Source organism: Castor canadensis, chromosome 1 (assembly GCF_047511655.1).
Source record: "Castor canadensis chromosome 1, mCasCan1.hap1v2, whole genome shotgun sequence".
NCBI lineage: Eukaryota > Metazoa > Chordata > Mammalia > Rodentia > Castoridae > Castor > Castor canadensis.
In genome coordinates, this window is record NC_133386.1 from 173,381,970 (window position 1) to 173,394,751 (window position 12,782).

Consider the following 12,782-nt stretch of genomic DNA (forward strand, 5'->3'; position numbering starts at 1 on the left):
ATAGCTGTACTCTATTTGGGGGTGCTGGATTTTGTGCTGAATGAGATACTAAGATTTATGAGAAATGGTTCCTGCCCTCAAAGAGATTGCTTTAAAGTGAAGGACAGACTAACAAACAAGAGTACTTTGTAATCTCTATAAATATAAAATATTGCATATATTACATGCATATGTAATATGTACAGTATATATAGTGTTAATATAATATATAGGTTACATATATATATATATATATATATATATAGTGTTAAGTGATTAGGGAAGGAGGTGAATTAATTATTTCTGGGGGGAACACAAAGACTTTTAGAGTTGATGCTGAGCTGGACCTTGAAAAATAGGTAGAAGTTAGCCAGGTGGAAAGGTGGAAGACTGGGATGTTCCAGCTGGAAGAAATAACCCAAAATGTAGAAACACTTGCAGCAGAAGGGTGACGGATTGTGGCTTTCTGTGGCTGGTGTGCAGGGTGGTGGGGAAGTGGAGTGCTAGTAGACTAGATTGAAACAGTAGATGGGGGGGTGGAAATGTGACTTCAGGGGTACATGAAGAATTTTGAAATACAACCTTACAGCAATAGGGATCCTACAAATAATTTTAATTGAGAAGGAGTGTGGCTTATGATCAAATTAAAATTTTAGAAAGAGCCGTGTGTGAGCACTATGGGCAGTGGTTTGGAGTAAGAATCAGTAATGTGACCAAATAAGGAGGCTGATGTCATGGTCTAGGTGGAGATGAAGGAATCCAAACTGAGACAGTTGCAGTGAGTGTAGAGGGCAGGGGGACACTTTAGAAGATAATCAGTACAATTGAAATGAGCAATTCTATAGCCGACTCTAGATGTATGGGGCACTATGGCAGAAGAAATAGGAAAAGACTCTTAAAAATGAAAACAAATATACTGGGGATATTTACCTCAAAGAGAGAATTTCGTGTAAATAAAGGACTTCCATTAACTGTTCTAGGTCATTGTCTTGTCTTCAAACTCCTACAACACTTTTACATGGAACTATGTAACTTGGCATTGAGCTATAATTTCTCACTATCCTGGACAGTGGATCTACAAGGATAATTAAGGGAGGATTTTTTATCTCAAGTAACTCACAATCCATTCCAAGAGACAGACAGGTTATCATAAGTACAATAGAGTATGGCCTGTCAACCATGTGTCAGGAGAGGCCGAGGTCTGGCATAGCATTGTAAGGTATGTTCAGAATGTTGACTTAAGTGTTGTGTGAGGCAGTAATATGAGTAGTTGTAGACTTTAAAATGATCTTGGCAGGCTGGAGAATAGATTAGAATGAGGCCATTGTAGAACTAGAAGACTCATGAGGAAACAAGTACTTGGTTGAAACAGTAGCCATGTATGGGCTACAAGTCTGACTTGATGGCATTGGTGGGCAGGAGCTGTGTCTTCTGAGTTCTGGAAGTCTTGCTCAGTCCTAGCATTGTTTTGGATACCAATTCCATTAACTTTGCCCTTCCCAATGGTCATTTAGTAATCTTCAGGAGTTTTCATTTCTTTACACGCCTACTGATAATGAGAGCATGTGATAAGGGCTGGACATAGGCCCTATTGTGAGAAAATAGAATAGGGATGGGAACAAGAAAAGGGTGCCAAACAACATCCAGAGATTGCTGCTACTTTGGGAGCTGTTCTGGATGGGTGCTGATGGGAAGAGTTTGCATGAGGCTTCCAAAATGCCTTGGTGGTGGGAAGATGCAATAAAAGGAGGCAAGATGGTCCTGAATAGTAAATGGAGAGGATCATCCCTATGTGTTGCCATACTCCAGACCCGAGTCAGATTTTATTACAGTTGTAGTAATAATCACAATAAATTATACAACTCTATGAATTTTAGACATATTAACTCATTTAATCATCATGACAACTCTATGAGGAAAATGAAGCTCAGAGAAGATAATATCATGCTGAAGATAGAACTTCTAAATGATAGAGCTGGGCTTTCAAGCTAGGTAGTCAGACTTGAGAACCTATGTGCTTAATCACTGAGCTGACTCCTAAAGTTTATCAGTAAAGGTAGAGATAAGCACACAAATCCCTGGATTATGTCTGTTTTCTCTATCCCAGAAATTCTAAAGGAAGTCACTCCAATCTCTGTGTGGCTTAAGATAGAGGAGAAGGAAGGATATTAACTGTGTGTCTGTGAATTCCAGGTGAGAGTGAATGAGTATGGATGGAGATCATTAGGAACTGAAGGATTCTGGGATGCCTAGCTTGCTGGTTAGACCTTCAGGGCAAATCAACTGATTGCATTTTGGTGAGTGCTGCTCTCTTATTAGATCTAAAGGTGATGTTATTGAACCTGTGTCTTTCCTCCTCAGCTGGCTGCTGGCAGTGGTGGGAGCTGAAGCCCAGACGACAAAGGAGAAGATGAGAGGCAATTGAGACCTAACCAAGCCATGAACCTGGAAGATGAAAAGGTAAGCCTTGTTTGAAATTGCATATCCTAGGTCCACTTCAATGCCTGAGTTTTCAGACAGAATTGTGCTGCACATACTTTTCTTTATTTTAAAAGGTAAAACATTGATTGTTCTGGAGACAAGAAACTCACCTTAGCTGTGAACTAATGCCTCAGTCCAATGTAAGGATCAGTGTCTCAATGACTTTCTAACTCCTGGGCAATGTTTCACAGCAATTACTTGTACAACCAGTTGCTATAGTTACCTATTGTCTATGCTTCAGGAGGAGAAATATCTAGTGAGGCTAGTTAGCAGAAGAAATAGGCTCGGAGGTCTGACAAGAAATTGTGGAATGTGCAGAAAAATTTTTATCCATGTAGTGACAAGTTTGAGAGCATTTAGTCTAGTGACAGGCCAGTGATCATGGACCTTCATTTCCCTTCTCAGTGGGATCATTCTAGTTTATTGGGGAGAGCCTTAAACAGCCCTGTTTAAGATAGGTGACTACATTGCCATGTTAGCGCCTAACTGGATCAGGGTGAATGAACATTTGACCTAGGCAGGGACAATTGGATTCTGTCCCTTGGAAATTGGGACTGAAGTTTTCCTAGCCAATCTATGGATAAATGGAAGATCTGTCCTATGTAAACTTTGCAAATTGGTCACCATTTTCTACCCTATATGAGGAGGGAGCAGAGGGAAGAGAAGAGTGTCTCGACTGTGTTTTTAGTTCATGGTTCCTGGTCCTTCCAGAGAGAGAAATATATTCCTGCCTTAGATCTTTTTCTTTCTTCTTCTTATTAATTTTTGTTCTCACTGGCATGAATTAGTTTCTGTCACTTCTCAATAAAATTTGTGTTTTAGTCTAGTATAGGTTATCCTCAAAACCGCCATTATGGTCAGAATTTGACGGGAGAATGGATGGAGCACAGTGCTCACGGTAGCTGCTGAATCGTGGGAAACCTAAGAAGAGGCAACTGTGGAGCGCAGAGTCGTCCACGTCCAGAGGCCCTGGGGTGGGGAGCCACACTGAAAACTTTCCCTGCAGGCAGCTGCCACGTGCATCCTGGAGCAGGACATGTGTAACTCCTCCTGGACCTCTTCTGTGCTCATGGTCACATGTAAAACCAAGCAACAGGAGACAGCCCCTCCTGCCCCTAAAGTGGAGGGACCAATCCAGAGGCTAAGGGGAGGGACTAGAGCGGATAAAAAGAAAGCATCCAGGCACTTGGGGAGGGGGTGCAGCACTCCCATCTATTCCCAGGTGCCCCTTCTCGCTTGAGAAGACTTTTTGTTCATATTCTATATGACTTTGCTGTGTAACTGCTTTGTTATCTATGTACGGGTTGGTGGCGTGGATATTCCCAACATGACTTTCACAGTCATGGTGACTGCCTTTGTTTCAATACTTTTGATTTTAATAAACTCTACTTTGCTTTATTTCCCTGCCTTTAATTCTTTACTGGGCAGAGGAAAAGGACTCTCCTTAGAGCCTTCAGACGATATCAAATTGTATATCCCCACCTCAAATTCATATGTTGAATTCTCAAGTCTCAGAATATTAATGTATTTGGCGATTGGGTCTTTGGAAAGATAAGTTAAAGTGGGTGGAGATAATTTAATATGAAGGGTATCTTATAAGAAGAGGAGACTGGGGCACAGCCATACACAGAGGGAAGACCTTGTGAAGAGACAGGGAAAAGGTCCATCTAGAAGCCAAGAGGGAGCCTCAGAAGAAAACAAACTTTCTTGCTGGCATCTTGATTTCACACTTGTAGGAAAAAATTTCTATTGTTAAATCCACCCAGTCTGTGATACTTTGTTATTACAGCCCTCGTAGGCTAATATAATTGTTATCTAAGACATGAGGCTATAAATCCTGCTTCCTGTGCCCCCACCAAAGAAAACTTGAAAACAGAGTAAATGGCTGGTTCTTTTCTTAATGGTGATGTGTAAAGACAACAGTGAAAAGATATTTTTACTTTGGCATATTTTTACTTTGGGGTGGGGAGGAGGGGGAGGGGGTGGAGAGGGTGGTAAGGGAGGGGGTGGGGGCAGGGGGGAGAAATGACCCAAGCCTTGTATGCACATATAAATAATAAAAGAAAAAAAAAAGTAAGCCAATAACCAGCATTCAAGGACCCCGAAGGAGTACAGCACTAGAGGAATACGTCTTTCTAATGCTCCTGTTTTGCTTAAATTAAAAGTGTTCAGCTTCATGTCTTCCCAAGAAAGGTGCCTGCTATGCTTTAATGTTATGTGGGAAAATGATTGTTTTTTTACTAATTGGAATGAATGGTGTTTTTTCTTCAATTCATTTAAACTCAGGTGAAAACAAAGTGAGTCACTTTGCCAGTAGTAAAGGGACTTGCAGATTCCTCTACTTGCTCTTGAGTTCTGAGCTCAGTTATGTGAAGGCATCCTTATCAATTATTACCACATTAAACAATTATATAAAGAAAAGTGTCCAGGTCTTACTTTTAATCAGGGTGGAGTATTTAGGGAAATGGTGGTGATATTTCAAAACAACTTGAGAGGAGAGGTGAAGGCCAAGAGTGAATAGAAAAAAGAAAAATATGTTGATTTAACTGAGCAACAGTGGTGGTTAAAAGGTCAGTCTGTAGAGTCAAGGTGCAAGAGAAACAGGAATAGTTTGTAGACTCAGATAACATGTGCTGAGAGAAGCAGCTGCTAAAGGAATTCTGGCATTCATGTACAATGCCCCATGCAGTCTTTTTTTCTTGAAAGGAGGAAAGAATGACTTTATTTGGGGCATTTTGAGATACTCTTCTTTAGCCATGAGGGAGTAGCATTTGGCTAACATGAGAACAGACATGGCAAATAAGATAAAACTTGTATGCAGCTCTGAATATTTGGAACATCATTTTCCTGGAGAATTTTGTAGAGATGGATTCTGGGGATACATTCAGATTGGTAAGAAGGTGTATTAATTAAGGATGATTAATGAGCACATCAATGTTGTATATGTGTCAATATTTAGTATTGTAGGTGATACTAAAAGTCACAAATTTGTAGCCTCTGGTGTAAGTGGGAACTGTGGGAGGTTTTGTTTGGCCTAGATCGTCCTCTAAAAAAAAATCTGAACTAAACATTTAGAAGTAGGGAGATTACCTATATTAAAAAAGAAACCTTACATTTTCAACTTCTTTTGTGAACTCCAGCAATACTAAGTATGCCTGTCTGACAATACGGTAGAGTTGCTGGTGACTCAATTCAAGCCTGACCCCAGTGGGTATTGGGGTATGTGATTCAAGGGATATGTCCCCCAGCGGACATTTAGGTATTTGTTCTTTTGGCTCAGAAATCATGTGGCTATAAATTGATATGGCAGTCAAGAAACAGCCTCAAATATCAGCAAGTGCTAGAATTTTAAGAGCATCCTAGCCCAAGATAAAAGGGCCCACATGTATAGAAAAAGCAGGTGTCTTTTAGCAGGATACATGAGACCAAGATCACTTTTCATAGTGTTTTCATACTAAGTGATGATTGCAGATTTTCTTGGAGTAAAGCTGTTACCTCTGTAAACTGTTATGCTTCTTCTGAATGTCACCTTTAATAGGTAGGAAAGTGAGACATTTCATCAAACTATCAAATTGCCTTTTTTTTTTAAACTGAAGTAAATGTTTATTTGCTTACATGACAGTGAGTGAGTGAGTGAAAGGACTCTAATTGACATGGCCATTTAGGGATCCAGTATTCTTCCATGTAGTGTGTCCATCTATGGACCAATTCATTTTTTATTTTATTTTTTATTATTATTGTACTGGGGGTGCATTGACATTTGCAAAAGTTCTTACAGTATATTGTAGTTGAATTTACCCCCCCCATCATTCTCCTTTATCCTTCCTCCCCCCATTCCTGAAGAAGTTTCAACAGGTCTCATTTTTCCATTTGCATACATGAGTACATAATATTCCACCATATTCACCTCCTACACCCTGTCCTTATATCCTCTCCCTCACACTGGTACTAACCCCCCAGACAAGACCTGTACCTGTTTTTCTTTTTCTGTTATTTGTTTTTGAAAAAAATGACATTTTTGTTTGTTTAAGATATTTAAACAGAGTGTTCATTGTTACATTTCCATGTGTACATGTATTATAAACCAAATTGATTAATCCCCTCTGTTTTTCTCCTTTCTGCCATATGACCCAGCAATACTACTCCTAGGGATATACCTGAAGGAATGTAAGTCAGGTTACAATAAAGGCTCTTGCACACTCATGTTTATTGCAGCTCTATTCACAATCGCTAAGGTATAGAAACAATCAGGATGCCCCACTATTGATGAATGGATTAAAAAATGTGGTATTTACATACAATGGAATTTTATTTAGCCATAAAGAAGAATGAAATTTTGTCATTTGCAGGTAAATGGATGGAATGGGGGAGCATCGTCTTAAGTGAAGTTAGCCAAGTTCAGAAGGCCAAAGACTGCATATTTTCTCTCAAATGTGAAATATAGACCCAATACAATACAAGCACTATTATAAAATACAGGTCACGCTAAGGGAAGGTCACATGTGAGAGAGGGAGGGTAAAAGAAGGAAGTTAAGAAGGTGAATATGGTTGATGTACTTCCTATACAAGAATGAATATAGAATTTTTAAATCAATTTATCTTTTTTTAAAAAGTTTTTGCCAGGTACTTCAAACATAAGTGCTGCAAATCAAAGTCACCTCACCAGATTTGGTCCTTTCTGGTGCCCTAATCTCAGGAAATAGCACCTCTTACCATGCAGCTATGAAAACCAGGAACCTCTGGTACTTTACCTGCTACTTTCCTCATCTTTTATCCAATTATAATGAAGCCATGCCAATTTTGCACTCAGATATCTATTGACTCTGCCAACTTCTCCCTGACTCTATTGATCTCATGATTCTCACTATCACTGCTTTTTGCCAGAGCAATGGCAAAGGCTCCCTGACTGGTTTCTCACATCTCTCTTGCCCTATTCCAAACTTCTTCAATCAGCAGCCACAGCATCTTCCTAACACCCCAATGGGTCATACATCCTACTTTGCTCAGCATATTCCTATTGCTCTCAAGTTCAACCTCACATGCTTTTGTTCATACTTCCATCACCACAAGGCTTAGCATTAGCTCTTTATATGCCTTGCAAGTTGGCTTCCTTCTCTTTTATCTCAGCGAATCCATCTCATAGGGAAGCATCTCATAGGGAAGCAATGCATTCTAGTTCCCAGCCCAAAGCATGACTGGGGATATGTTTCTGTAAGGGGCATAGAGAGAAATTATTCTACTTTTCTTTGAGTGATACTTGATTTTTAATTTCTCCTTTCAGTACTTACTGCAATTATAGTAGCCAATTCCAATTTTTCTTGCTACTTAAATATCAGCAGCCCATCTTTACTTACAATTGATAGATGCAATTATTTCATGTGCTTGAACTGAATAGCAATGAAGTGGTCCAGGGCCAATTGGAGGATCAGCTTTCCAATTCTCACAGAAGCAAATTTTAGGAACATCTCATTTGGGGCTATAGTTTTATCCGACCCCTGGAAGACCGACTTCCTTCAGGTTTACTTTTTCTGTTTTCACGGAAGGTCAGATCCTGCCCCCCTGAGTAACAATTTTGCATTGATTAGTAGAAGTGATTGGTAGAGGTGCAATGTAAAGTACGGTATATCTATCTATCTCTATTAAATGTATTAAAATTAAATGGGATTAAAGTTTTAGTTTCTCAGTTGCTCAATATGCATGTGTTGTAATGACGACCCTGTTGGACAGCGGGTATTTTTTTTGGCAACACCGCTATAAATCTCCCCACAGTGGGGATCTTTGCACATTCTTTCAATTAAAAATGACTTCCTATTGCAAGTGAGAGTTGCTGTTATTTACTTTTAGTAAAACCACAAGGAAGGAAGTGAATTCATGGGTTCTGGACAGAGGGAAATAGATCAAATAGTAAAATGTGGAAGGCAGTTAAATTTCAGCTTCCCTCTGGGAGTTCCCAGGCTGTAGAAGTTCCCAGGCTATAGGGAGAGGGAGGCTGTGTGTGGGTGGTTTTTTGCCTCCATGTAGACATAGAATTAACGTGTGATCTGTGTTCACAGAAAAGTCCAGTCTAGAGCTCTTTTTACTTTTTCATAGGATCAGGTAAATTTTTAAGGAGGAAAACAAGTGGTCCTCACTTACACTTGGAATATGGCACTCACTGGATACAGTACCCTGGCACTCTTCCAAAAAACATATCCTGCTGTGGTGATACGGCTGCCTATTTTCTGAAGTGTCTTACTCATAAGGATGCTTCATAGCCATACTTTCATATTTTGGGATTAGTGCTAAAAAGCAGCAATCTTACTTTTATAGATGTAAAGACATCAATCAGTGTTTCAAGATACCAAACAATACTAGGTACTGGTTGATCCTCAACAAAGATTTGTTGATACTGATAGTGTCAGAAATAGAATTGGATACCAGGTGGTGGTGGTTAATCTTGATTGTCAAGATTAATCTTCTAGGCGAGAACATTAATAAGGCCTATAAGATTAGTAAGGCACAGTTCTGGGTGTGTCTGTGAGGGATTTTCCAGAAATGATTAGATCATGAGGGTTTTGACATAATCAATGGCTTAATCCATTCTTGGTTCAGAATTTGAATAGATAATCAGGAGGTGGTAGAATTATGGTCCATGGGGCCTATTTGGAAGAAGTGTATAGCTTGGCGCATACATTTGAAGGGTATATTTTGGCCCTGGCCCCTACCAGGCTCTCCCTCTCTCTCTGCTTCCTGGTTGCCTTGAGGTGAACATCTTTCCTCTACTGCCCTTCCTTTCTGTTTCTGCCTTGCCACTGGTCTAAAAGCAATGGATTAAATCAATTGAAATTATGAGCTGAAATAAACCTTGTCTCCTTTAAGTTGACTTTCTCAGGTATTTTGTCACAGAAACAAAGTCTGACTAACACAAAGGCATACAAAAACCATTTAAACATGGCCTTTATCTTTAAGGTGGAACAGAATTTTAGGGGAGGAGGAGAATCCATAGGCAATGTTTTATCAGTTGTTTGGGGAATTGGGGTTAATAGAATGTTCCGCAATCTAGATCTTGGTGTATGAGTACAAGTTTGCTTTAGAAAGTGAAAAAGATTTTCTAAATGAAAGAAGAAAAATAATTATAGGGGTCTAAAGGAGTACTTTTTTACTAGATGATTAGTTGTTTGGAAAGGCTAGAGATTTAGGACATATAGGAAGAACTCTCTGTAGATTGGCAGGTAGGCTGTGTTGGAAAGCATGCTAAGAAATTCAGATTCTATTCCAGACACTCAGGGGCTGTTGAGGGTATGAGAAAAGGAGGTAGTTGTTGAGAAATGTAACTTGGCACATGTATGGAGGATGGATACAGAAGAGAGATGAGCCTGAAGTTATAACAGTTAATAGAATATTCTAGACAATCCAAGTGAGAGTTACACGAGTATAATGTTGAGGAAGGGAATGAATTCAAGAGACATTTTAGAGAAAAAATTGTTAGGACTTGGCTATCAAAAATAAAAGAGGCAGGGGAGAGGAAGAGTTCAAATCCCTTGACTTGGTGCTTACAGTGTTTCAGCACTGTGATAAGCACCACAGATACAAAACAATGAGTACCTCCTTTGTTTAAGTAGCTTGAAAGAGAGAAAAGTATATCAACCAGTTGCCTTGCAGTATCATGAATGACATAATAGACATGTTTATAGAAATAATACATAGGAGGCTGCCAAGAATGATTATAAGACTTGTTCCTTCTTTTAAATGGGTTTTTATGTAGGGAGGGAGGAAGGGAAGGAAAAATGGAGAGAGGGAGAGAGAAGGAGGGGGAGAAAGAGAGACCTCTTAACCTCCCATATATCTCACTTGTGGTTTTTTTGTTTTAAGAGTTCTTCCAGTTGGAAGGATGGCTCAAGCGGTAGAGTGCCTGCCTTGCAACTGTGAAGTCCTGAGTTCAAATCCCAGTGCCTCCAAAAAAAAATCTAAAAGTTCTTCCCATACTCATTATAAGAGTTTTGTTTATCTACTCTGAAAACTTCTGGTTCAATTATTGTTATAGAAATATCACTGAATGCTAAACTTGTTTTTATTTTGCAGGCAAGAGGAAGTATCTTCTGAGGGTCTCATAACCAGCATTACCTTCTAATGATCAGATGACTTTGATGGTGACCTCTACCTAATATGAACTGCACAGTAATTTATGGTAAGTGGACATTTCTTACAAACTATTTCATAGTTGCAAAGATTAATGAAAGAGCCAAATGGAAATACGTAAATGTAATCAACTATCTAGAAAGCAAGTTTAACATAAGCTGAAAATGAGTATAAATCAAAATTGCCCTAGAATCTATTCTAAACTGCACATTCTTTTTTTAATAGAAAGTTTCTTCTAGGTGCTCAAAGAATTTGGCCAATACTGTCCAAGTTTCAACACTCATTTGGAGCCTTGAATATCCTAGTTCACTGGAGAACAATTATATCCTGGTCTCAGGAATCAAGGATGACATGTAAGCATAGATTTTCCATATAATGATGGGAGGGGAGCTTTGTGCATCACTGTGTTCGGGAGAAGAGAGAGTATAACTTGGAAGTGGGCATCAGAATATCCAGGACATCACACTCTATGAACTCCATGAACATACAGACTTTTTTGTGTGTGTGATTTTGATTTTATTTATTTATTATTTTTTAAAATTTCTTTTATTCATATATGCGTACAATGTTTGGGTCATTTCTCCCCCTTCCCCCCAACCCCCTCTCTTCCCTCCCGCCCCTTTCATGTCCCCCTACCCCCTCGCTACCAGGCAGAAACTATTTTGCCCTTATATCTCTAATTTACACAGATGGTTTTGAGGCCAGTGATATCAATGCAGAATTGCGGGAAAACTGAGGTTTTCAGTGTTGACTGTCATCCTAATTTATCAACAGACATTTTAACATTCAAGTGTAGGGAGGACATTGTGTGCCAGTGGTTGCTTATATTCAATAAAAACCACAGCCAGACTTCAGTTGCCAGGCACCTGGTAGTGAGATGAGCCATTGGGATGTAGCAGAATTAAAGTTCACCATTTGCTGTTCTGTCCCATGAAAATCTTCCATGCAATCGTCTCTCTAATTCCCATGTGTGAGCAGAGCTAAACATCCCATTCAGGACCCCAGGACCTACTGGTGACTGAGTCACAGAGGGAGCCAACCCCATGACCATATGTAAGGCCACTGTTGACGTGAAACATGCCCACTGGATTCTGAGTGAGCAAGTGTAGAGTTGACACTCAGATTTCTGACAAGGGGACATTGACCAGTGGTGCTGATAGCTCTGAGAGCTGATGAAGCTCATTCTGAGACAAGGGAAAGCCTTAAGCTGGAACCAATTGCTTTTAGAAACAGCTGCTGTAAGTAGGTACGGTGGTACTCAGGTGACCTCAACAGGCATGGAAACAAACCAACCATGCCCCCCAGACCCAACAAAACAACAAAAATAACAAAACAAGCCATTAAGGAGCATGTCTCTTATCTCTGCTCCACCATTGCAAGTTCCTCCTAGCAACCACTACTGTTGGAACCAGCAAACAAAACAAAACAACAACAACAACAATAAAAACAGCTGTCAAAGCAGAATGTGATTTGCAGAATTCCAGCCCCAACATCTTAAAGCTGAGTGTAGGAAGGCCTGGTCTGAGAAGAAAGACAATAACTTAATTATCAGCACAGTGATAAATATACTTTTGTTGTATTCAACCACTATGAGACTTGATATTTGTTACAGCATCTAAACAAACCAGGTTTCAAAACTAAATTTACATGGAATAAATGTAGAATTATGAAAACTCACTACAAATTCCTTATTCCTTTTTTTTTTTCTAGCTTCAGTAAGGACTTGGTAAAAATTCACCTCCTGGTCCTGTTTATGGAGAGGTTTATGGAGAGGTGCATGGGAATGACTGGCACAGGTAACTACATCTCCCCTGCAAGTATTTGTTACAGATGTTCATAGAACCCTGTGTATGAGAAGGGAAGGAAGTATTTGGGCCAGGGCAGGAACCAGGAGGAGGTTGGGAGAAAGTGGATGATTTAGTATGATTTCCTTTCGACCCTATGGACTGGGTATAAATTCTTCTGCTTAGGAGATAAGGAATGAAAATGAACCTGTTTATTGTGAGTCATTTGGTTAAGGGAAAGTCTTAAGGCGAAGCAGCTTTGAGAATCCTTCAAAAGAAATGTTAGTTCCAAGATGAGCTGCTTTGGGGGCCTAGGTGAACATGGAGAAGAGTTTACATTCTCTGCACTTCTTTTCTTTTAAAAAATTAATATTATAGCTTAAGTTACAGCCACAGGAAGCTCTTTATTTGGCTCCTGTG

At 39.6% G+C, this 12,782-nt stretch overlaps 1 long non-coding RNA gene across 1 annotated transcript in view; it reads left to right on the forward strand.

Annotated features, from left to right (window-relative positions):
- Positions 1-12,444, forward strand: part of LOC141421511 (uncharacterized) — a 31,897-nt gene extending 19,453 nt beyond the window's left edge. The window contains exons 2-5 of the long non-coding RNA XR_012446072.1: positions 2,341-2,439; positions 10,522-10,627; positions 10,804-10,931; positions 12,289-12,444. This is a non-coding gene — a long non-coding RNA (uncharacterized lncRNA). The remainder of the gene's footprint in view (positions 1-2,340; positions 2,440-10,521; positions 10,628-10,803; positions 10,932-12,288) is intronic.
- The last annotated feature ends 338 nt before the right edge of the window (positions 12,445-12,782 follow it).